The sequence below is a fragment of the Dromaius novaehollandiae genome, chromosome 4, assembly GCF_036370855.1.
Source record: "Dromaius novaehollandiae isolate bDroNov1 chromosome 4, bDroNov1.hap1, whole genome shotgun sequence".
NCBI lineage: Eukaryota > Metazoa > Chordata > Aves > Casuariiformes > Dromaiidae > Dromaius > Dromaius novaehollandiae.
Window position 1 is genome coordinate 77,252,519 of NC_088101.1, and position 25,801 is coordinate 77,278,319.

At 38.9% G+C, this 25,801-nt stretch overlaps 1 long non-coding RNA gene across 1 annotated transcript in view; it reads left to right on the plus strand.

Annotated features, from left to right (window-relative positions):
* The window catches only part of LOC112996459 (uncharacterized), a 43,551-nt gene that overhangs the window by 11,762 nt on the left and 5,988 nt on the right, over window positions 1–25,801 (plus strand). The window contains exon 2 of the long non-coding RNA XR_003262448.2: window positions 2,960–3,028. This is a non-coding gene — a long non-coding RNA (uncharacterized LOC112996459). The remainder of the gene's footprint in view (window positions 1–2,959; window positions 3,029–25,801) is intronic.

Here is a 25,801-nt window from a genome sequence, read left to right on the forward strand (position 1 = left end):
AGAAAATCAGTGCAATATTTCATTTTCTACACACTTGTTTGTTTTTCAGATCGGTCACCTGCATTCCTAGCAGAGGGTTAAAATGTATTTCATTCCTTAACAATTAACACGAGTGATGTGATCTTGCATGGCAAAAGAGATTCATCAGCAAATCTTATTCATCACAACATCCTGAGCCTATCGGGTTCTTTAGCTGAATAAAATATCACTCTCTGACTGCTGTCAATTAAGGTAGAAAAGGGCAAGTTAAATAGTTGTTGCCATTAAACTTCCTGTAATTGTTTAACAAGACTCTGTTAACTCTTTCAAAGATACATATATTTAAACCATGATGAACACTAGCAAAAATCATGAGTGGCTGCTATTAAAGCAGCAACAGACTGAAATGTCTCCAGGACCTTCCTTTTAGGCAGCCTGCGAGCCAGTGTACAGCTCAGGGTAGAAATGCGGCATCTTGGCACCAGCAAAGAGTAGCTCGCTGGTCCCTTGCAACCTTCTGATGACTCAAAAATCAGCTTATGACCACTTTGCCACGTGGACAGAAGACTATATAACCCCTATTTTTAGTCTGTTCCAGTGCTTACTGGGACATTCCTACCAATGAAATTCCAGATGAAATGAGATGTGGATGTCCTGTTAAGCACTTTTGTGTCTGGTAGATAGGAAGAAGAAGGGTTAAAGCTGTGAGAAGACATCACACAATTTCCTACTAGACCCAAGTTTGGTTACACACTGCATGTTGTATTATACATGAAAGCGCTGGAAACCAGAGATTCTCTCTTCTGTTTGCAGCAGCCGAGGGGTCTACTGCTCAAGTTAATCAGTCTCCTAAATATAACATCCTTCACAGCAACTGATTATGTTTTGTTGGGAGAGGAGAAGGATAGATGCATATGAGATGGGAAATCTTATTCTTCCTGCAGTGAAGAGAGATCAGCGCAGGAAATGCACAGAAGGGAGGGAATTTGAGGCAGAAAATACCCTGCTTGCCTGCAAGAGCCAGTTACAGGAAATCTTGGTCTTTAAGAACATCTGAAGGCCACAGAGAAATGGCTAACACACTATGCTACCAGCCTACGCAGTGCATTAGCATCAAAGTTATTTGTGCATCGTTTTTACCCATATTACAAGTAATATTTGTGTCAAAGAAAAAATGATCAGATGTGCTAAAGCAAACACGAAAAGTAGATGAGACAATCCCTTTGGAAGAGACCTCATAGAGGGTAAGGAGAGGAGCCTGTGTTATTTACTTTATCATAGATCTATACCTTTCAAAGGGAAAGTGCAGATTGAAGGGAGCAACTTCACAACTTCGCTGTGCTGCGGTCAGCCCGTAGCACGGGGCGAGCTCTCACACGGGTCAGCCAGGGAGGGCTCTGCGCTCCCCGGCTCCCGCTCGCATCCCAGGGCCTTCGCGGGCTTCAGCTCCGACTTCTCAGGAATACTTATCTGTGTCCCAGGGAAGTCATGAGGGAACTTCAGCTTCAAAAGGTGGTTGTTTTGGAAAGCAGTCAGAAAGAAAGGTGGAATCTAAAATAGCTCCACTTTTTCACCTGCAAAAGGAATGATAATTATTACAGTGAAAGAAAATACTTTCTTCCTAGCTCTAATATAACTTCTTTTATGTAAGTCTGGTTGGCAGCTCACTTCAGAACACCTGTGATATGGAGAAACCTTTCATCGATGCTTTATTATTTAGCTTTTATCTGCTAACAGGAACAAAAGAAACTGAGTTATTTCCCTACGAGAAAAGGAGAATTCTTACTGCAACACACTACATATTTCTTGATTGTTTTCATGTTTCTGTTTATGTGCAACTTGATCATTGAGTGTAAATACACAAAACAAATTATTTAAGTAATATTTTTTATAAAGGTTAAGCTCTTAAGTCAACTGGTATTTTTGAAAACTTCATGCACAGAAGCAAATGCATATTGAGAGGACAGATAGGAGGCTGAAAATTTTCAGGACTGAACTTGACAGTACTCTTGGGGCAGAAGAGCAATTTACTAATAACTGCAGGTGGGCACTTACGGAAAGAAATGAATGGTGTTATTGAAGGGAAGCTCTGAAACACTTCATAGTGAAGTAATATTGAAGAAAGAAGTAGGAGCTAAGAATAAGGACAGATACCTGCCGTGTTTTAGCAACATTGCCATAGCTGTTTTCATACCATGGGAAATAGGATGGACCTTGTAATCAAATTAATGTTGAAGGAAATGATCCTCTAATTATATAAGTGCAGACACCATGGTCTGTTTGCCTTAAACTCTAGAATTCTTCAACCTTGAACATCAAATAGTTCACATGTAATAATATAAGATTATATAACTAAAAAAAAAAAAAAAAAAAAAAAGCTTTTCACAAGTTTTTTGTAAGCTTACATTTCCCAAGATATCCATGCAAATAGAGGAATTTTGGTAAATCTGTCATTATCCAGCCCAAAGAGCTCCTCCCCGAGAATTATCAGGGCTTGTAAAAACCATTCACACACCATTTTTCTAACCCTCCACAGCATTGCCCTCAGTCTGTCCTGTTTGATCTCTCTGCTTCTCCTGTGCAAAAGACTTTTCCACGTGTCTATTCCACCAGGGCTGAACCTGTCACCTCCATGTCTGCCAACTCTACGCACTGCTCCAAAACTGCTAATTACTCTTTTCTCCTCATGTCATCTAATTGATTAATATAATTAAATTAAAATATGAGTGGTTGTTTCTAGCTTGTAGTTAGCTCCAAGTTTGTTACTTCTTTGTCAGATATCATGAAAGCACTATGTGCCTGAAAACTTTTTCTTTCTGTACCGGATTGCTTAATAAACCCTTAAATCCCCTACACAGTTTTTCTTATATTCTTAGACTACTATGACCGCAACACAAAACAACTGTCACTACAAGTGTGTAATTTGAGTTATCTGAACTGATTTGTTAATGTAAAAATGTTTAAATTTCTTTTCTTACAGAATTGTGTTTGATTCTATCCACTTTAAATAAACACACTTGGGCAGTCATAACAGGGAAAGTTTAGCAAGGTAAGTGCCATATCCTCAGCTAAAACCCATTCACAGGAAACTTTTACAGATTAGAAGTCCTGTAAATTTGTTTTCTTTGAATCATTTGTTATACTTAAAACAAGTGCCAGCAAGTAATTTTTTTCTATCTGTTTGTTATAACTATGGGGCTTCCTTCCCCTTTTGAAAGCTGGAGTCAACAGCCAATGTTTTGGCAAGGTCAATAAAAAACTTTCAGCGTACTGAAAAAAATTGCGACCTTCTTAGTGTGTAGTCATGTAAGGATATAGATTGTGGAAATTTTTAAGAAAGGCAGGATTAATGTGATTCTTGAATTAGGTTGTTGTACTCCACACACAATATGTTCATTATTAAACATTTACATTTTGGTTTCTATCATTGTTTTTCCTCTTGCCTCTTGGCAGATGTCACAGTTTGCAGAAAGAGTAGAAAGAACCTAGTGTCTGTGGTATTTTTCTGGATGTTGTTTGTCTTTGCTTTGGTCTGGAATGCATAGACTGGCTTTTGCAAATATTTTCTATCTGTCACTATTCAGAAGAATTTTCAACAGCACTCTTTGTTGTTTATATGCTAAAATGTAAGATGAACCTGTCAAGTCTGCCATACATGAAATGTATCTTCCAGTCATCTCCATGTACAGCAGCAATATTTTCTGCAAAGACACTAGAGTGATGAATAATTAGGCATTATCAGTATGGAAGTGAGAAGGATAGATAAAATAAACACACGAAAAATAAAAGGCATTAAATATAAACAGATTTCACAATTAACCATCCATTAAAAATCTGTTTTTAAGAAATATCTTGATGATTCAGACTACCACTGTATAATACTAGGTCACTGCAAGACTTTCTCACTTAGCTCTTCCATCCCTCCTCCTCTTCATTATTTCTTTTCTCTGTTTGCTATATTTAATCTCTGATTAGATGTAAATGCTGAGTATCAGTCAGGGGTCACCTTGTGCTTGTACAGCACCTAGTTCAAATGATTCCTATTCTTAGTGGCAAAATTATTATTGGATGTCATAAGATCACCCTCAGAATAGCACTCCATGAAATCAGTGTCATGGGTCCCAAACCTGCAAAGACTCTGTCAGAATTAATTGGACTATTCAAGATCACAAAGTAAAATAAGTGCAAACAAGTCTTTGCAGGATCACAGATGCATTCTGGAGGACTATGAATATATTCTGTGCTGCATTTCAGAGGCAATAAAGTTTTGGCATACAGAACAGGTAAACTGAACTTAAGTTAATTACCTAATGTAATGAGCAACAATGAAAAAGCTGTGAAAATTTGTAAAGAAAACAACTAAACATTTTTCATTACACTCTTCAGCAAGGAATTTTTCTAGACAAGGAAACTCGCTTAGTGCTAAAACCATAAGGTAGAGTGACTTTCTTTATTGAAAGTTTCAGCTGAGTGGGAAAAAAAGAAAATTTAAAAAATCACTTTCAGATAGGGAAATTATTCTTTGGTGTGGGTGTAGATAGAAAAATAAGGGTAGTGCTTAAGATTAAGCAAGGAGTAGGAGGAAATGTCTGTACAGGGGAAAGTTAGAATTCAATATCCTTAAAGTACAAAGTTAAAAGACATCTGAAATACATCTGAAATACCGTCAGAAATACCATCAGTAAAGAGAATGCAAAATGATGAAGTATGCCTTGATTATTTGTCAATAGGAGTCAAAATGCAATCTGAATTCTTTTCCTATCAAAGGTTGAAATTCTAATTTATTTTCATAGTGAAAAAAAAATCCAAATAAATCCTCCTATTTTTCCTCTTCCTGTTCTCCTTTGGTTGGGAGACATAGGGCATATGGGAATATCCGAGAGAATCTCAAAGCTGTTGGAGGAGGAGACATCAGCCCAAATGATATTCAGCAGCTCTCGGGATGTGTGTGTGGTCTAGATTCATTTCCTGCCTTTAAATGAGAAGGCTGAAAGCTAAACATCCTGCATCCCAAGTGCAAGCCATTGGGAGCCTCTGTTAAAAAAAAAACAAACAAGAAACGGTTCCAATAGGAAGCTGCTTTAAGGAAACCTGTGTCAAAATCTCTTTTCAACGAGTGATGAGAATGTTCCCCAAGAAGTTAGGAAGGACACCTTCATTCAAACACTTCAAATAGCTGGGCCAGACAATTTCTGTAAACATGGTAAAATATGGTACTACAAAGTGAAGCCTCAGGTACAAGTGTACCTTATTGTAGCTGAGTAAACCAAAGGCAACCCAGCAGGATAATTCACCTAGCCACCATCTTTGCTCCTGGGTGCCCAACTACGAGACAAAAACACATCTAACCCCACGTTCGGGCGTCAGATGAAGAGACGGCAGGAAGCACGGGAACAGAAAGTGGGCTGCACAGGAGGAAGCTCTTGGCATATAACCGGCTCCCACCTCCTTTTCTAGCTGGGGAGAGCTCTGACAGAGACTCATCTGTGCACTTGGCTCCTCCTGTTTCCATTTGTCCAGCTCCTGCCATTGCAGGAGCTTCTTCTCCCCACTCCCTCCTTTGCTGGTTTGGTTCCTGGTATCTACTGTGACTCTCCAGCTGGTCCCTGAGGTTGGCCAAGCTCAGGGCCAAGCCTTTCCTGGCTGTCTTCAAAGAATCAAAGCCCTGGATGCTTCTCAGATGGGGATTTCAGCAACATTGCACTGAAGCCAGACAAAGAAGGGACAGGCAGGAAAAACAAGAGTTATGGTAGACCACTGCAATAGATGGAATTGTCTTGGGAAGCCGAGGGTGAAAACAAACAATTGTGACCCCACTGGGTGTTTTCCCTCTGCCTTCAATGTTAAATAAAATCATATTTTCAAAAAGGACACAGACTTCATCATCCTAAGGATATATTTCCTGTCATCAGGAACCATCATGATTTTCACTCCCAAGTCAGTCAGTGCAGCATTGCCCATGGTATATTTTCACAACCATCACATCGGTCTCTCAGCTGACCTCATGTAGACCCATGCAAGGTTTCCAAGATTAGGATTAAAATCTAATTTAACCAAATATCCACATCATAGATATGCTCCTATAATTAAATTCTGTCAGTCTCTTTCCTGAGAAGCAAGTCTTTGCCAACCAATTCACCACATTCTAGTACTCAATTCGCAGAGTTAAAGGAAGCACAAAGATCTAGAAGTTCACACCTTACTGCCCTTTCTTCACTTCTGAAGCAATCATCACAGAACACTTTCCACCAACACTACAGCACAGGGAACTGTGCAGAGAAAGGCTGTGAATTAAGGACTTTGTTTCCAATGTTGTCAGGCCAATATTTTTTTTTAAGTGCAGTACTAAATTAATTTATAATAACAGACAGCTGCATGCACTAATCTTTCCTCTATACATTACACAGCAGCACAAATCTGACAAATAATTCACAAGGAACTATTTGTAACATTCATAATCATACTCACTCACAAATACACCATAAAATGATCCCAGGCTGGCAGTTTAATAGCTTTATCTCTGATTACTGTTCCCATAAAAACCTCAGAGAAACAGAAGTGCCCGCATTTGGATGACAAAATCCCCAGCTATTTCAAAGGCAACTAAAATTTTAAAACAATAAAGATGTTTTTATTGTTCCCTACAGTAAAAGCATGACAGACTAAATAACGATACTAGCATAAATTCAAGGAAAGCCTCTGTCTCTAGCAGAGGCTGAGACAGGAATCACTGGCCTCAGGCATTAGCTCAGTCAAGTATTCATAGCAATCTTCATAGCAATTCTTATTTCAAAATAAAAACAGTCCATGTTAAGAGAAGTTTGAGATACTTCTGTAGTTTTTGCCTGTTTTTTTTTTCTTTAGATATGAAAGCTGATTGGTATACGGTTTTCAAAACAGTGTGCTGCCCTCAGTGCATCCTCTATGCTGCACAGACAGTGTAAATGTGAGTAAAACACCTCCCCTGTTGTGCAGCATCCCTTTCATTCCTAAATTGCAACTTTGATCTCCATCACTTCCCGGGCTGGCTGGTTTTGTCTCTGTGGGCCCTATTACTTTCTTTCCGTACTGGAACTTAGTCTTCTCCCTTCCCAAACTGAAGCTAAGGAGACCACCAAGGGAGCTGCACAGCTCCACGCTTCTAAGTGCAGCCAGCAGGACTGGGCAAGAGGCCACGGTCCATGCGGGCAGCAGTGAGACAGCTCTGCACTTGCCACCGGATCTCATGTCACGGAGACACGGGAATAGGCTCTTCTGGGCTTGCGCTGAGCTGGAGGCTCTGGGTATGGTTTGTGTCATGCAGGGTGAGAAACGTCACAGGATTGCGTGTCAGACTTGGGGCTTTCATCAGTTACTGCTCATTTTTACGTTCCCACCCTACGGTGGGATGCACCTCTGCAAACGGAGGTTTTTACAGCTGGGCAGCAGTTCTAGCTGTCCTTGTATAGCTCAGGAGAGATGCGAGCACGTTCAGGGTGCTCAGGTAGGTGCTTAGAGCAGATTGTCCAAAATACCTATTTCTCTCCATGGGTTATAAATGCAGTTTGTGCAGTTAACTTGCAGGTTAGCTTGTACTACAGGCATGTAAAGTTGTGGGGCAAAGGCAAGAGAAATCCCAACCTTAGTCATTAGCACTGTGGTTTCTTCTATAAGAAAAGAAAAGGGGGGGGGGATTTTAAAGCAGTTACTCTATGATGGCTATCCTTAGCTGATTAATCAGACATCACTGAGCTATTTAAGCATTATCATTAACAAAGAATGAAGGAAAACCTTCTTCAGTTCCTAAACATGACTAACCAGAAGCTGGTGATGATGCAGTAGTTACTTCTAAGAGGTCATGTCTACCCCTCCTGTCATTACAAAGCCAAAACACTAGTATGTCTCTGTTCTCCAGAATTTGGGGAATTTTGTTGAACGATGTTGGTATTTTACTGGGCTGGGCAACTAGCACATTACTCTATCTGCAAATCATACTATTTCTCTATTTCTAAAGAAAGAAGTGTTACTAATGAAATGGCTTTTTGTTACTGGAACTTGCTCCTGTCCTTAGAATCTTAAAAATAAGTTCTCTTAGTGGTAAGGTTTTATCTGTAAAAAGGAAACAACTGCACCTGGAATGCTCTCAGCCTTAAAAAAGGGATTTGGAACTCAGTGTTTGCAGTAGAAGTGTTTGGAAACAGAAATTTGTCTCCCACACTAAATCTTGATATTTGAAACTGTTTTCATTCTGAATTTGAGGGAAAAAAAATGTTTCCAAAAAAGTGAAAATTAAAGCAGAGAGAGAGAGAGAGAGAGAGAAAGATTCACAAACATCAAAATCCTTTATTTCCATAACATAAAACCACATAAAATGGAAGTTAAGATAATAAAATGAAACAAAGTGAAAAAACAGATATTTTTGCCAATGGAGTGAAATGAGATAGAAAGAATCATTTCTACTTTCTTCTATCCAGTTTCAGCAAAATGGATACACTCTTGTGAATCTTTTCAGCTGATAAAACTAACTATCCCTTCCAATTGTTGCTCACATGATATTTTCCAGCAGCAAAATTTTCTATCCAGTTTTTGATCAGCCCTATTTTATGGGATCAGGCAAAAGGTAGTTAAACTCTGCCAGAAAATTAAATGAAGGAGCACTCTAGTGTTGTTGTAGCCAGCTTGATTTAAGAATACAAACAAGGTGAGGTTTGTGGACAGAGATAATAGGTTTCAATAGGGCAGCTAAGACGGCCAGAAAAATAGGTGAGGTTTAAGACCTTCCGCAGCACAGAAATAAAAGCAGCAGTCTTCAAAGATAATAGTGTTTGTGGATAACTGTTCTGTGTATCCCATAAGCGTAAGCTAGAGGAGGACGGAAAGGGAAGAAAAGGGAGATCACGGTGTGCCCTAACACCAATAACTCTCCTGATTTTTATTTTCCGACAGAGATGTGAGCATTCCTGCCCAGGAGTCATGTAGGTCCCACATGGTGGATCGGGACTGAGGGGCTAGAGGGGAGCTGTTAATTCATGAGCAACAGTCTTGCAGCGTTCCTGTCCCTTATTGATTACCTATCAGTCGAGTGCACGGTGGTTGCTACGTTTCCACTACGTGCTCGGCATCCCAATGTTTTGGGAAGTTTTATGTCCGATGCTTGGGCCCAGTCTGATGCCCCTCAGCTCATGCAGATCTGGGAGCAGTTTGCAAAGACCATTCTCAATAGAGGGTTAAATTAGCTAGTGCTAATGTATGGGCTTCTTATTAAAAACCAACTCTAATGAACTCGAGCAGATAGCAGCAGGGAGCAAACAGTTCAAAACCAAATATTCATGATCACAAGTGGAATCCTCAGAGATAAAACTGAAAGGCCGGCAAGTTTTTAGGGTTTATTACTGTTTGGTGGGAGGTTAAAGAAATAAGCAGGCTCAGAGAAAACTAAAACCAAGCCACTTTTCTATCACATTTGGTGAATACTTGCATCCAGGTCAGTTTAATATTTCTGTTAATTATCTGGATGATGAAATACAGTTTGCTCATGCTCTTGCACATCTCACCGCACAGGACTGGCTGGAAGCATTTGGTAGGAATAGGTTGTGTTTCAGTATAAGCTTGATAACTTCAAAGAAATGGTCTGAAATCAACAATAGCCAATTGTGACAAGCATTCATTCAAGAAAAAGAAGTCAAGGAGATGCATATTTAAAAAAAAAAAAAAAAAAAAAAAAAAGGAAAAAAAAAGGAGAAAACTTCTTAGGCAGTTTTCTGGTAGAAAAAGAGCTGGAAGGGGTGACACTGGGTCACAAAGTGGCTATGAATTAATGTGATGCTCTCAGTCTTTAAGAAATGTCTATGTAAGAACTGGATGAGAATCAGCAACAATGACTAATGGATACAATATTGGGCAACATTTCCAAAGGGGAAGATTGAAAGAGAGAGAACAGAAAGAATAAGATGTTTTGGGGGGGGGGGGGGGGGGGAAGAGAGCCTTTGAAGAAAAGCAGATGTTTGGCATCTAAACATTTTTACTAATGAGTTTTGTACAATATTTTATCTAGGTAGTATGGACTCATCTTGCCAAAGTATTGCAGATTACCAGCTTCCAACTGACTGTATTGTGTTGCTTTTGAGCTGTGAATTCTTCGTTTGAAGTCCTGACTTATGCTGAGAGAAGGATTTTCCTAGTGGAAGAATTATCCCTAATGATATGAGCTTCTACTTTATAAAAAAGTAAACAGAAAGAAATAAGTTTGGAAACACAGAGATGAAGAGGGAGCAAGTGTCAGTTTTCTCTATTTTCTCCCTAATTCAGGGGTAAAATAGTACTGGGCTCAGTTCCAGGTTACAGAAGAAAGAGGCATGGTGAAACCAACTGTCTTATTTGAGTGTAAGGCAAAACATCCAGCAGTTTTACCTACAACTTCTGGCTGCAAACTCCTGTGGCAGGAGCTTTTTCTTCATTGATAAATGAGCACTCTGATGATGCTCAATAACTTATTTTCCTCTGTATTCAGCCAGACACCAGCCAATGCAGTGTTTGTCCAAGTGGACAGAACCATACACACTCTGACTTGCATCATTTTTTTTTCCTTTAAGGGGAAAAAAGGATATAACAAAATGTATTTGTTGGCTAAATGGACCTTATCTCACTTACGTGGTTGTACTCTACAGCACTAACACTGAGTACAGTAAACCTTATTCCAGATATACAATATCAGATAAACACTTCTGAATTTTGTGGATATTCTGCTATATAATGAGACCAGGACAAAAGCCATCACATATAGCAATTTCTAAATGGCTGACTGAACCAGTCAATGATTCAGAACCCTTTTATAGCCTACTTCAAAACTGTTTTTGACAATGACCCATCTTTTCAGAACAACAGCCTCCAACTGTGAACGTGCAAAGCTTGTCTGCGGACTTGGAGTGCATCTGTACCTAAACGTACTGCTAAATGTTTGTATTTAGCATCCATGTGTTAAACTGACAATTAACACCGTATCCTCTAACACTAAACTTTGGCAGCTTTATCCGATTTTACCGGCCGACAGTGAAGACAATCAAGTCCAAGGAAAGCCTGCACATGTTGAACGTATAACAGGGACCAGATGGAAGTACCTGAATAATTTGGCACTCCTAATTCTGACCTACATTATGGAGGGTTGAGACCATCCCTTAGTTGGGTAGACATATGAGATTACTATGCGAGAGTCAAAGCCCCAGTGTGCTTACATAATATTCCATAGTGCGTAACATATTCTAAGCGACTTCTTTTCCAAAAGCTTTAGAATTTAGTCTGATATGTAATAGGAACTGACAATTGCATTGGCAGTATTTTTGCTGTTTTTGCTTTACACTTCTGTGCTGAGAACAAGGATTCAACAGGAGTGAAATCCACTTGAATATAAAAAGGCTTCACACGTAAAACCCTCACAAATTTTTAATGAAGTGCAATAATTTTGTTTGTAATTTGTGCAGCTCTGTTGCCTTCTGCCTCTCCTGTAACAAGTCTCCACAGAACAATTTTCGTGTCTGTATCTCACATATCAGCAATAACCCATTTGTCTGATGTTTAATAGCTCATGATTGTCATGTACATTACACTACATTGTAATTCTGGAATCTAAATCTTGGATCTTTCACAAGCCAAGGCAACTTTTTTCACCTCTCAGTCTCCCCATCTGTAAAAATGGGATAAAAATGATACTTTGGAGAAGCATCAAGGTATCAACTCATCAAGCATTCAGTGTTTTGTACAGCTCTGAGAGCCATAGCTGGACAACATTTGTAGCAGTGTCATACATTACACATTAACATTACGTAGCGTGGCAGTCGGGGAATAGTTTTAAAAACAGACTTCAAAAAATTTCGTGGTTTGTCAACACCAAAATTCCATTGCTTTGCAAGTAAAGGCTTAGGACCCAGACAGCTTGCTCAAATACATTCAGAATTCAACTGTTAAAAACATAAATGAATATTAATGCTGCAAATTCTGACACCTTAATTTAACTTCTTGGTCCCAACTGCATTATCTCTGATGTCCTATGCTTCCTTCCACAGAACATCTTCCACATCTTTTGGAAAATTAAATGCCTACCTGGGATCTCAGTCACTAATACATTAAAGAGCAGAGCTGCAGACATGTTCTCTTTCACTCAGCACACATTTGCTTATACTCATCACTAACTTGTAATAACTTGCTTTCCTTAGGAGGTTCTTGGAGCACAAAAGGGAGAAAGTCTTTATCTGAGGAGTTAAAAAAAGAGCACAGCCTTCACAGCAAATACAGTTTTGTCTTTTGCTGAGCTTGCCAATTAGCTTTGGGCTTCCAAAAGGGAATACTGAGCCAAGAACCACCAAACAGCTATTAAATGAGACCTTCTAATTTTTACTTTTTAATTCTTACAACCTAGCACAGCACAAGACTGTAGGTCTTTAACTATTCCCAATGGCATTACAGTTTCCTAGTAAGTACTAGTAGTTCAACACCAAAAACTGAGGCTTGCATATCCAACTCCAAACAAGGTTTGCAGTATAAATCGTTACAACCAATTGTCACCACAAGTATTTAGACTACACAAGAGGTCCTACCGCTAATAGCTATACTAAAGGGATAAATAAGAGTATCCAGAAAATCTTCCTCCTGTCTGTTTGCATTCAGGCCTTAGCAGAAATAAATTTCTTTCTTCTTTATGGATATGTTAATGCTTAGTGATTCCAATACTAAGCATTACTAGTCTTACAGCTGCAATCACAAGTCCCAAATATTGGAGAGTTTATACCTGAAAAGACAATTACAAGTAGAGATATGTAGGAACAACGGCTGTAGCAGGAGGAACACGATACACAGTTTCACTTGAGGCAGCTTGGGGACAGCACATGGGTCTTATCTGACAAAGCCAGTGCTATCCATGCCAGGGTTACTCAAGTACCAGGGATAAAAGTACCCAGTAATCAGGATTGGTATAATCCACTGGCAATTCCCCAGTTATCTTATTTTTAAGCTATCCTGTCTCTTCCAGATCCCATAGGTGATAAAACTTGAGAAGTAAATAAAAAGTGTTAACACTATAACATAGAAAAGATGACATCAAAGCCATTTTACAGAAAGCCAAAAGATATTATGTGGGTAATGTTCTCCCCTCTTGCTCTCCCTGCACAAGCGGCGTGTCTGAGGTGTGCGTGGTAGGAAGGACCTCACCTCTGACACCTGGGCTTTGGATTCCTGTGCAAGTACATCCTTGTAGCCTCATTGCAGCTAGGATGATCTACAGACACAAGGGAGACAAGATTAACCTAATAAAAACAAGTTCAGGGCAGTCCGGTCTTTTTTCAGCTGCAAAATTCTCTCGTCTTTACTACTATGTATTTAATAGTCTCTGGTAAAAGTGAGAGTAGGGGAATAATAACAAAACCTTGTGCACAATTAGACGTAGGTATCTGAACTTTTATGATGTTGTTATAGTCTTACATCAGGACAATTTCTTTGATTTTGGCTCTATGAGTAAACAAGTGAACAATCCAAACCTGCGTATTTAATGAGTATGCTTAAATTCACTGGTGAACATGCATGAATTTCAGGCAAAATTTTATATTCCTTGGTTAATTTGTTTCCCCATATGCTGCAAGCTGTACTGTACTTTGTACTTACCCTCGTACTTTGAGAGGCACTGCTCATGGACTTCACATAACTCACATTGATGAGTAGGCAAAAAAGGCAGAAATTAAGCAAGTGGATTTTTTTCTGTTTGTTGTTGTTTGCACATGACAAAGTACAGTTTTTACAGAAAGTGTCCTACAAAGGAAGATGAGAATAGTTATATATCCCAGAGTAGTCCGCAGCTAAACAAGCATAAGTTATGGTTAAGTAGCAAGTTTTGATTCTCCTCTTTGCAATTCTCCAAATGAAGCACTGTAAAGTATTGGAAAGGGTTTAAGAATGAAGACAAGCAAGATGTCTCTGACAATCTGCTTGAAGAATATAACAGTTGACTAATAAAAAGAAAGTTAATCCAGGACTGGAAGAATTTTTTGCTTCTTCTCATCAAAATGAACTTGACCTGATTAGAAATTTTTTCGGCTATTACATACACTGAGCAAATATTCACCCTGTTTCTGTATTTTTAACTATGTTATTTATCATTTTCTTACTAAAAGAAGGTAATCTTGTCTCCTATTGGATGGATCATGTCTCTTTCAGATAGTACTGGGAAATCTGGCAACATTTAAATAAATGAGTTCCAGATAAAAAGTGATCTCATTTCCTATTTTTTCAAAACCTAAGACCAGATAACCTTGATTTTCATCTTCAACATATAATTCACAACTATAGATAAAGACTTGATATTTTCCTCGGTTAGCATGAACTTTTGCAAATTAGACACTAATGTCTCTTAATGTTATGCTTACTAGCAAAAAAGGCTGAGATAGAAGTTGATTTATTAATTTCCATTGCTGCAGGAGGACACAAACACCATAGTGTTAGCAGATTAGTGATCTTATACTAAATGGATGTAATTTGGTTCCAAAGCACTGGCTAACTTAAGCGGTGTTTTGCGAACAGAATAAATCAGCAGGTCTACTTCTGTGAGGAAACGTCAACAATTCTAGCATTATTGCAGATTCAGATAAGAAACATCAGCAGTGTTTTCTATCATATCTATTTTACCATCTTAAAAATATTTGGTGTCAATTTGACACTAGAAGTATCAGTTCTGTTTTATTTCCCAGAGCTCCATTTGAATAAAATACATAATTTCAGTCTAAAGTGGCTAACAGCATGTCTCAATGAGAAAAACAATAAGCTGAGGCATCTCTCTCTCTTTCCACAGAAAATTACGATGTGTTTTTATATAGTAATACTACGCTGTAAAATACTGCATTACCCTTATAGTCAGTAACCTTACAGAGAATCTTTGATAATGTTCGCATATTGAGTGAATTCTCCTTTCTAACAGTACATAACAGGATTGAATTTGATAAGAATAAATCCATAAGGATTTACAAAAAAGCCTCACTCAGCTCTCTTCTGTCTTGCCAGTTTTATCTTGACTTTTCTGAGCCCATAAGCAGTCTGAAAGAGAGCCTCTATCTTTGGCCTGTTCAGTAATGAGAATACTGCTATTGCTTTGGGGAAAAAAAAAAATCCAGAAAATCTTTATCTTTCCGGAAAAAGCCCCAAGTCATTTGGGGTAAACAATATCCATCCCCACTGCATAAGCAGATGATAAACCCCTACAATCTCTACTCGAGCATTGCTCCAGCCTGTCAGAGGCTGGAGCAATGCCAGAGGCATTGAAAGCTGGTGGCCTGTGCATTTTCAGCATTGAAAAAATACACTTCACTGAATTCATGTGTTTTTTTACTGCTGTCATACCTTTGTGCAGTGACAGGGCACTGCAATAGTCCAAGCTATGCTGAAACAGCACTGCTAGGCACAGTGCCTGAGGATGCCTTCTGCCTGCTCACTCTGCAGCACTTTCTCCTGGTAATGGTACCAGGATGGTATAGTCGTAGTTAGCCCTTGTGCCATCCCGCTAACACAAGGTGACTTATACTATTGGAATGTAAGCCACCATGCTACAGAGCAACTTAAAGTAAGATCTAATCTGAATAAGCTAACTCAGAGTTATTTGTTATGATCAGTTCTTAATCTGCTTAGGAATGACTGTAGAAAAGAGTTCAGAACAGTAAGGTACAATAAATTCCTGCTGCTCTCAGACAGAAGCAGAGACAGCTTAGTGGTCTTGAAAATAATGCCCAAGATGTAGAAATTATGGAATAACCTAATTAAATGGCCATATCCATAAATTAAAACCTTTATGCTTTGTCCAAATCCCAGTGGATATGGAGAAAACCAATGATAGCCTTATTCACAAGCTGCTCCTCCTGGGAAACTAGAGTTCCCACTCTGCCTTCTCTTTTCTGTATTTGTTTCAGCTTTTGCCTCTGAATCTGATACACCTCACATGTTAGCCTCTGGAGTTACAACAGTGCTTGAGCATAAACACCTCTCAAAACTGGGGTCTTTCATTCCTCAGATGAACAGCTCTTTTAAAATAAAGTACCTTCAAGCTAGGAGAGGGAAAAACTCTCGCCCAGACAGATCAAGCTTCTTGGTCCATTCTGGTGGGCAGTCTACACTATTACCATCATCCATTCATGGCAGTTGACTGTACCAGCAGATAACCAGTGCTCATCACCGAAAGAGTTGAACTGGGACCATATTATGCCTTTCTCATTCTAACCAGTTCCCTGCACAGATATTTCAGGATTCCTCTCCTGCGTCCTCATCATAGATGACTTGGAGTCCTTCAGCAATCTGAAAAAGTCAGCAGAGCCTTAGCCTCAGCCTGTTACATCAGTGTCTCACGAGGGATAGTTGCTCAGTTTTAATCCTTTGTGATCCACCTCAAACAGTGGTGGGCATCAAGGCAGGCTTGCTGAGAGATAGTGCTGCTGATGGAAAAAAAAGATCATTTATGATTATTAAAAGTGATCGAGTTGTTGCATCTTGATACCAACACAAGATCAAAAGGGAGCTTTCCAAGCCATGAATTTAAACAAGTTTTCCTATCTGACAAAACTCAACTGAAAGAATCTGGAATTGTCTAATGAGTAGGCAGCTGAGAACATGTATGCTGATAGTTAGAAATGAATGTGTACAGCACTGGGGGAGTCAAGGACCCTTAAATTGTTATCTGATGGAATAGGAAATAAAATAAATCAATTGATGGTATTACAATGATAATGCAGGACAACTATTTGTGAGTGCCTATTCATTCATTACAATGGATGCAAAGAATAATTTTAGTTAGATGACAATAGTACCATTAAGTCCATTGCACAAAATGATAAATTCATTCTACTGGGGGATTTTTCATTTATACAGAACTGAAGCTTTGTGAAAGGTCCTAGAGGCTGCTGACTTTGAAAGGGAAATTTAAATGATATCTTGCTTCTAACGCTATGCTGAGGTCCAGCTAGCAAGCAAGATCACAGCCAATGTGCAGATTCAGGCACAGTGCATGGTCTGGAGTGTTCTTAAGTACCTGATTACGCAGCAATGTTACATTCATAACATCAGAATTACATGGCCTGTGTAAGATGTAGACAGTTGGTCTAGGTATCAATAGTGAGGAATCAGATGTCAAGTGAGCCAAAGCCATTAAGAGATTAAATTCTGAATGATTCAAAAAATCACATGTGCCAAGACTGTTTTGATGAAAGCAATATGGTTGCCACACAGACAAACTGAAGCACAAGTAAAGCTTTCTCTCTTGAAAGATAAAGGGTAGACAAGAAAACAGAAGAGCAGCTGCAAGCTGTGGATCAAGAAAAAAATCCAATTCTCCTACAAAAGCTTAAAACCTTTTTGTAGTTCTACAGTAGGGACATATAGCCATTTCTCAGTGATGAGAGTCAAATACCATCAACTGGCAAAGAGAAAATCTTGGTGTGAACATTGCAGCCATTTATTAAATGGTGCATCATCTTTGATGAAGTGCTATAAGAAACCCCAAAGTTATCTATTCAGTAGCAACTAGCAACCCCAGTAAAGATACACTCTCAACGCTATCAGATGTCAGCATGTGAGACAAAAGGTATCACATTTATTCCTATAAAATGGTATGTCTACGGTAGTAAGCAGACGGCCAAGTAACTGGTGCATGTAAGGATCAGTTCTTGGGAAGTTCAATGATGCAAACAATATCCCCCTTTACAAAATTGGAGAAATGACCATTCATGGTTCAATACACCATAGTGTTGCACTTTGTTCAGCCACTGAAAAGATCCTTGCCAGACCAATAACCAGCTGCCTGCTTAGCAAGCTTGCTGCAAAGCTCTTTCTGCAGGGCAATTCAGCTTTCAGTGTGATTGAGGCCTGACTGTTACAATCTTCTTTTTGCAGCCAAGTGAAGTCAAGTGAAGTGTATAGCAGAATTAAGACTCACGTATGGTCTTTGTTAGATGAAAGCCTTTGAGGCTTTAAGTTGTGAACATCTTTCGAGGCCTCTGCAAAAATCCTGATGTCCAGACAATTTTATGAATGATGCTCACATGACCTAGAGATGAAGGTTCCTGAGCAAGGCAGAACATCAGAATATTTCCATGGTACCAAGTAAGGCTGTATTTGCCTCCTGCTTCTCTTTATCGTAATTTCTGTAGCAATGTTTTGTTTTTAAATGCAGCAACAATAGAAGATCCACACTCATTTACCAGATGGCATTCTCACCATGCAGAGACCCAATGCAAAACCAAAGCTGCAGAGCAGCCACCTTCACTGACAACTGCACACTGTTGACCCACACATGCTGGAGTGCACAGCCCATTGTGGGCTTACATGGGCCTAATGGCAGTCAGTTCAAAATAATTATCAAGAGAATAAAATCCAATCCTACACCAGCCCTGCCTTAGTGGAAAGCATGTTGAGGACAAGCATGAGAGCACTGACAACACACTGCTGGATGTCCTGCTATCTAGCAGCATGCTGTCCTAGGACACCACAACTGATGGGGCAGTTGAAGCCAGCACAGCTTTTGGAAAGACCAAAGCAGTATATCTGGAATGAAAAACACATCCAGCTTCAAATACAGTAAATGTACACTATGCAAGTGTCATCACTATTCTTCCTTGTCATTGTGAACAACTTATGGTCACTGCATCAATCATACACATGCACTCTCCTTGCGTCCTTACTGTCAGCAATTCCGGAACACCGAGTTACTAAGGTGCTGAGGAATGAAACAAAGTTCCTGATGCTTTGGTCCAGGCAACTGGAACCTATGCTGGGCAAAAGATTTTCCAAAGTCATTTTCTAAGACCAACTAAAGAAGGACTCAGGTCTGAAAACCAGGTTAGAAGGATACACTCACATAGATGGATTTGCCTCTACAGCATTGAAAACTATAGGTAGATGCTGTCTGCTATGGCACTATTGATGTTTTTTGAGCATGTGAACAAAACCAGCTTATACTACATGAGGGACAAGAAAACACAGAATAGATATGGTGTTCTGTGTTCAGTGTGACAGCTAGTGCTGTGCATGCTATGAAAGAAATCACACATACATATCATTAAATTTACCACCATGAAACCACAAAATCTGCATTATTATAATCTGAATCAATAGGAGACTACATCATCCCCCAGCTCTAATCTTAACAGTGGGACAAATCCTGCTATTACAGAATGTATGCACTCTCATGAAAATTCACAATTTAAAGACAGCAGGACTGATGCCTCTCTTGTACCACAGGTGTCATCTCTTGGGGTATTACTCCCGTGCACACATCCCTTTGGGGAGTATCTTCAAGCCGCTGTGCAAGCGGATGCAGGCAGGAGGCTTCATTGTCATTTGAGGGAAGGAAATTTGTAGCCCTTAAATCTGAGTCACTGAAGTAAAAAAAAGGACACAGGCTTGTGCAATCAAAACCTGTCCTATCTGTCATTTTATATATGCAGCTTGTTTCAGGTATCTCAGCCATCTATTCTCAGCATAGCCAGCTATTACCTTCTCTATTAAAACTGCAGACTTGAATATGAGCTGACTGAACAGTGGGTTGTGTTAACTGTCATATGGGGTTCTGATCTTCTTTTGTTTCGGTAAGAATAATTCAAATATGACAAAGAGCTATATTTCTCTAAGGCCTTAACCACTGAAGGAAGACTCAATAAATATGCTTTGGTCATGAAGGCAAGATTAAGAAAATGAATTTCTCAGCTATGTTTATTCAATACTGCCTATCTCTTCTGCAGATAACACAGGCTTTTGCTCCTCTTTCCTATAAATTATTCAGTTCACAAATATTTGACGTGTTCTTTTGTTATTCACTAACATGATTGTTGACCCAAAAAGCATTTTATTGCAGCCTTTACAAGTAAACTGAAATCAAAGTCCAGGGTATTAAAAGCAGCTTCCCTTCATACGCTATTCAGCCTCGATTTTCTTTGCTACTAATGTTCATTTCACAGTCTCTTTTTTTTTTTAGTTTTTCTAACATATGATACACATACCCTTATCACATACATGTACAAACAGAAAGAAGCTTTGTGCCCACATTTGGAAATTTTAAAGATCATGGGATATTCTTCTCCCTCCCTTACTTTTCATTGATAGTTCTCTTAATAAGATACAGAGAACTTAGGCTATATGAATTCTTGGACTTTACAGCTTTTCCCTTAAGTAGAAGCGACCAGAGGGAACCCAGAAAGCCTCCAAATTACAATAATACAGGTTGTAAGGCTGAAGGGTTCTTCCATGCTTTCCCGTGGGTGGAGGCACTGGTGCACCTGCAGGGCAGTATAATGATGATTTGACGTGAATAAGAGCAAAGGATGAGCTATCGGTCAGTCCCTGGGAAAGGCGTTCCCCATAAGGAACAGTGAAGACATGCAGGAAATGCTTGTCTCATAACACTAGTTACCTATTAGTGAAAGCCATAGAAAGTTAAACACAGAAGAAAAGGTTTAACAACTGAAAAAATATAGCAAAAGAAAAAGAAAATTAAGACTGTAACAAATAGGAGGGAGAAAGCAGCAGCACCTTGAATACAGATGGAGGGAGAAAAGGAGCAGTTCAAGATCAGAAAGAGGAGGGAAAGAAACAAGGATGTATTGTTTCCTTCTTTCAGACTGCCTGCAGCACCATCCGTTCCTAGCTGCAGCAGCAGGATGAAAGGCACTTGTTCCTGGCTGTCAGTATATCTCTTTTCATGTACACAAAACTGACCTGATGAAAGAGGAATACCTAGAACGGTAAGGCTGGAAAAAATCCAAGCACCTCAACATACTTAGGACATTTAGAAACCAAGTAACTGCCTTTTTCTCAAGGCTTTCACCGGTAACATCTAAAGAACGTTATTGACAATTAAATTTACACCTTGGTTAGGCAGATCAGAGACCATTCCTCATACAGAAGCATTTAGAAAGCTCATTGAATTTGCAGTATTTCTTACACAGGCTTACAAAGCAAAACTGAGCTAAAATATAAGGCCCCACTATAAACATGCACATCACTGTGCAAGCTGAATAGACTCCTCTAGCCCTAGCAAATAACCAGAATTTTAGATTCTGAGTATTTGTTATTTTCGTGAAGATACTGAACTAGTATCTTCAGAGCAAAACAGTGAATAAGCCTAAAAATAACAAAATATTTTTTATACAATCTGCAATAGACAGTGTTAATTTTAAAGTACTATTTCCTACACTTTCCCTCACTGTTTTTAACTGTTACAGCTGTAAGTCAAAGCAACAATGCAGTGACTACAGATATAGTTTACTGTGGAATAAGTATGTAAACAACTTCAAAGACACTTTGATCTCAATGGCTCAGAAAACACACTGTTAATTTCTTCATTATGCTAGATACCTGTGAAGAGAGAGCTCCCCTAAAGACTAACATGTTACAAAGGAATAAAAGTTTCTAAAATATCAAAATTCTGGAGGTAGATTCTGAGCTGGTAACAAGCATGTATGGCAGGTTTTACGCAGGATTTTACATCTCTTTTCTGTGCAAATTCAAAAAACTCACATTCACACAGGAATGCCCGTTATAATGAAGGCATGCTGCCAGAGCTTGTTTTACCTCCAAAGACGTTGTATTGTTGTGTTGAAGGAGTGCATTTCACAATGTCACTGGGCCCCCAGTCACACATATCCAGGACTGCAATATCAGTCTGTACAACTAAGTGCAGTACAACGGTTGATATTATTTTAATAAGTCTCCTCAAAACCTCCATGATATGTAGACCAAGTTTGCTCAAAGCAACTTACCAGAGAGTACTGTTACATCAAAATTTTAACAAGCAAGATATCAATTTAGATGAAAATGTGTTTTGAAAACAGTGGAGAAAGCTCTTTGACAGTGTTGAAATATCTTGTTTTGACATTTTCAAAATAAGAAAGTAGGAACAAGAGTTTGCTAAGCAGGAACAGTACTAAATGTATCAATACAGTTCCAGAATCTTTATTTTGGTCATTTCAAAGCTCTGTTTACTGTAGCTGCTATTTATGCCAGATTTCTCCAGTAGCAAAGTTTACTCACAAGAAATTAAAGCATTCCAATATGGACACTGAAAAAGCATGATCTTAAGCAAACGGCAGTAACCACCCAGGCATGTTTTAAAATGATTTCTCAAGAAAATAACAAATCACTAGTTATGGTATATCATTTTCTTACTCAGGTTTTAGACAGAGTAGAATTAACTCCAGGTTACATGCACTAACATACACTATATACAGTATATTTTTAAGTCACAGTAATAACTGTTCACCTTCCAAATGCTACATTCCTACTTCTGGAGTATAAGAGACCAATTTCCTGTTGGATTTGGAGTGCCAGTTTGAGGTTAGCAAGACATTTCTGCTCAGAAAGCCACCTAATCAATTGAAATTCTGGCAATTCACTGTTGCTCCTTATCTCCACCTTGCCTTTGAAGGAAGAACAGTTATTTAGCAAACTATAAGGAGAAATGATGAGGTCCTACAATGAAATTTCAAGAAAGAAGATGCTTACCTTGAGGGGTGTAGTAGCTGTGTGCCTGGGTTGCTGATAAAATCCAAATACCAGTCTTTAATTCTGAGTGGACCTTAGGGTTTGTCAGCAGTGTTAAGGAACAGAGTAAAGACTTAGACAATTGGCAGTGTGTAGATAGGTTAAGTGGATAATGACACACTGAGGTGAGAGAAGGAAAAACAACTCTCAGGTGTGTGTAGTTAGATAGGTGTGCTTTCTTTTAGTCCTTTAACTCCTCTTGGTTTCTTTTCTATCTGAATTCTTACTGCTAAAACCTATCTTTTCAGATCTCATCTACAGATTTATGAATGGGCTGTGTAGTTATACCATGTAGAAAGTGAGACTTAAAGGTTAGGCTTACGTTGTTTGTACAAGTATGAGCAAAGAAATGACACCATCAGGTTAAGCTTTCAGTTAGCAACCAGATGTTGTACACAAGAGCCAATTAGTCTGCATTAACTCCTGTGAATACCACACTATTAAAATTCGAGTTCACAATAAACAGAAGATATCAAGGCTATACTAAAGAATGGTTGACTTAAGATATTATTATAATTTCATAAGGAGGAAAAACAGAACAACAAACAGAAATATCTTGATTTTTACATCTACTAAAATGAAGGTCTGACATAACTATTCAAAGTTTCTGATGTCAGTATGGTAAGTCTGCATACTTATCAGTAAATTTCATGAATTATCTTGAAGATGTCATGCAGGTTGCATACAAATAATTTTTAAGACCCACAAAAAGAGTGAAGCCATTAAGTCTGTGACACAGAGGTTTGTTATTAGAAAAAAATGTCTTGTCAAGGGCAATTTCAGAAGAGAACTGTTTTAGAGTATCCAGTTTGGCTCAGTTCATTAGGACTGCCTAGGAACTCTCATTTCCACAGACCAGCCACAGAGAGATGCAACTCTTTGAGACGGTGCAATTATCCCAGCTTGAGCAATGTAATTGGCAGGCCTCCATCGCCTAGTTATGTTAAGCTTCACTCCACAGGCTGCCTTTGAAAGAGAAACTGAATTTTTTACATCTGGGGTTGGTGTTATACTGTTAGTTGAGGTCCTGTACTTGAAACAAGAAAACTTTTGTACAAGAAACATAACTGATTAAAGAGGAACTATCCTCAGTAGAATACCTATGACCTAAATGCTCTATTTTAAATTCTTTGTGGGTTGTGTTCTGTGCTTGTGTCTGGTATCATTCTGCAAGTCATACCCATATCAGCTGAACAAAATCTTCTCATACTAGCACTTCTGGTTGGAAGAAGATTCAAGGAACTTCCAGGCTAAATTAGGAGATGTCTGCAGGCTTAGACAATCACAGAAAGTAGATCACCTAAAATGTTACCTGCTACTTAACTAGATTTTCTTGTTATTTACATTCCAACTCATATAGAATGCGTGTAGGTAGGTAGATCATTAGAGGGCTCTCAAAGAGGCAGACAATATCATTAGATAGGCTACTGATAGGTTGGTTCAGCTGCCAAAAATTATCTAAAAATTAGGTTTTCCAGTGCCATTTGAGATGCAAGAGCTCAGAGAATTCTTGAGATATGGGGCTGGCAGAGGTGACACAGGAGCCAATAAAAGTTCTTTTTTCACTAATAGTGACCTGTTTCTTTTAACGCCACCAGGAAAAAGCTGACAGAAGTGCATAAGTGCTACTTAAACTTAAGAACCAGCAAAACATGGCAATGTCATGACATGACAAAATGCCCAACACAAAAATACTTTGTGTCAAGTACCGATCAATTCCTCTTTGCATTTCAAAGGTAGGCAGATGCATCGGCATCTTTCTGGAATATATTCATTTCACTGACATATAAATAATAGTGAATGGATAATTTCATTGTATCATTGTGATTGAAAGTGACATGAAATCTGTGAAGCAGTAAATGTAAGTTAAGAACATCAGGTATGTACACATCATTGAAATGTTTGGATATATGACGGGAGGAACACATAAAATAACTATTAATATCAGCTTTAACTTGGGAAGGAGCAGAGCTGAGATTGAAGATGCAAGTGCCTGGAACATATGTACATTTTACATGAGACCATTATGAATTAAAAAAAAAATGGAAAAGGTCTAAATCAGTAAGTCTTGCTCCTCAACTACCTACATGGCCTAGTCTTCTAGTCCAGGGTGAGGTTCCCTTATAATCTCCTTGATTATACCAACCAGCATAGTTTCAGGAAAGGTGAACCATTTCAGGTACTTTATGGCCTGGTAGTTAGAGCACTCTCTCAACATATGTTCTCTGGCTTCCTTACAATAAGCAGCATTTAGAACTCAGGTGTTGTAGGCAGATAACCAAACCCCTAGGCTACTAATCATATGGTAAGGTATCTAGTCACCTAAAGATGGTCAATGTGAGCTTTATATGCCCAGATCCCCTGCACGGACATGTTGCAAAACTGAGGCACTTAAGCAACGTCCAAGCTAGTAGTCAGTCAGAAGACATCAACATGCCTCGATGGTCCTACAAAGGAGATGGCCTTGATTGCTGCCTGGGATTTATCTGTGTTTTAGTTTTTTAAGTTCCAGCTAATATGGGGTATAGTCAGGCTGGAACCCTCCCAAAGGTACTCAGAGAGGTAAATGGTGTTGCTCTGCCTGCCACTAAGAATGGGACTCAGCAAGCAACATGAGATGTCTACATGGTCAGCTGCCCATATGTGGTTGTCTAGTTTTGTGTGAGATGCCCAAGACTAACCAAGGCACCTTTAGGTATGGCCAGAACCTCTAGGAGATCTGTGTCCTTCTAGAAAGGCAGCTGGAAGGCAGGCAGAGATGCTGGAGAGCAGGCAGAGATGCTGGAGAGCATCTAAAATGGCAATAGGCATCTATGCATGGAAAACTAAATAACACCATAGAGGTCTTCTCATATAGTCAGTGGAGATCTAATCAGTCTGGGTCTAGAGAGCTATTAGGCCAACCTAATATAGGTATCTAAAATATAGGTGTCTACTTTAGGATGGTCAGAATATCTCTTCAGACTCCATTGACTTTATTGAGTAGACCTCTATCATCTATATTGGGATTAGACAACTAGCTCATATAGGTAGACAACTAGCTCATACAGAGACATTTACATGAAGACAGCTAATGTAGGCATGTTAATAGGGAGCTCAAATTGCTTAAATCTGTGACATGTTTATTTATTCTTCAGTGCTACAGCAAGAACTGAAAATGTTCAAATTATTCTCATTAAAGTTAGGAAGATATGTGTTTTTCTTCATGTGGATACTATTTTTAATGGCATGTGATATAAAGAGGATCACTAAATATAAAACTCATAGGTGTTAGGAAAAAAAAGCTGAT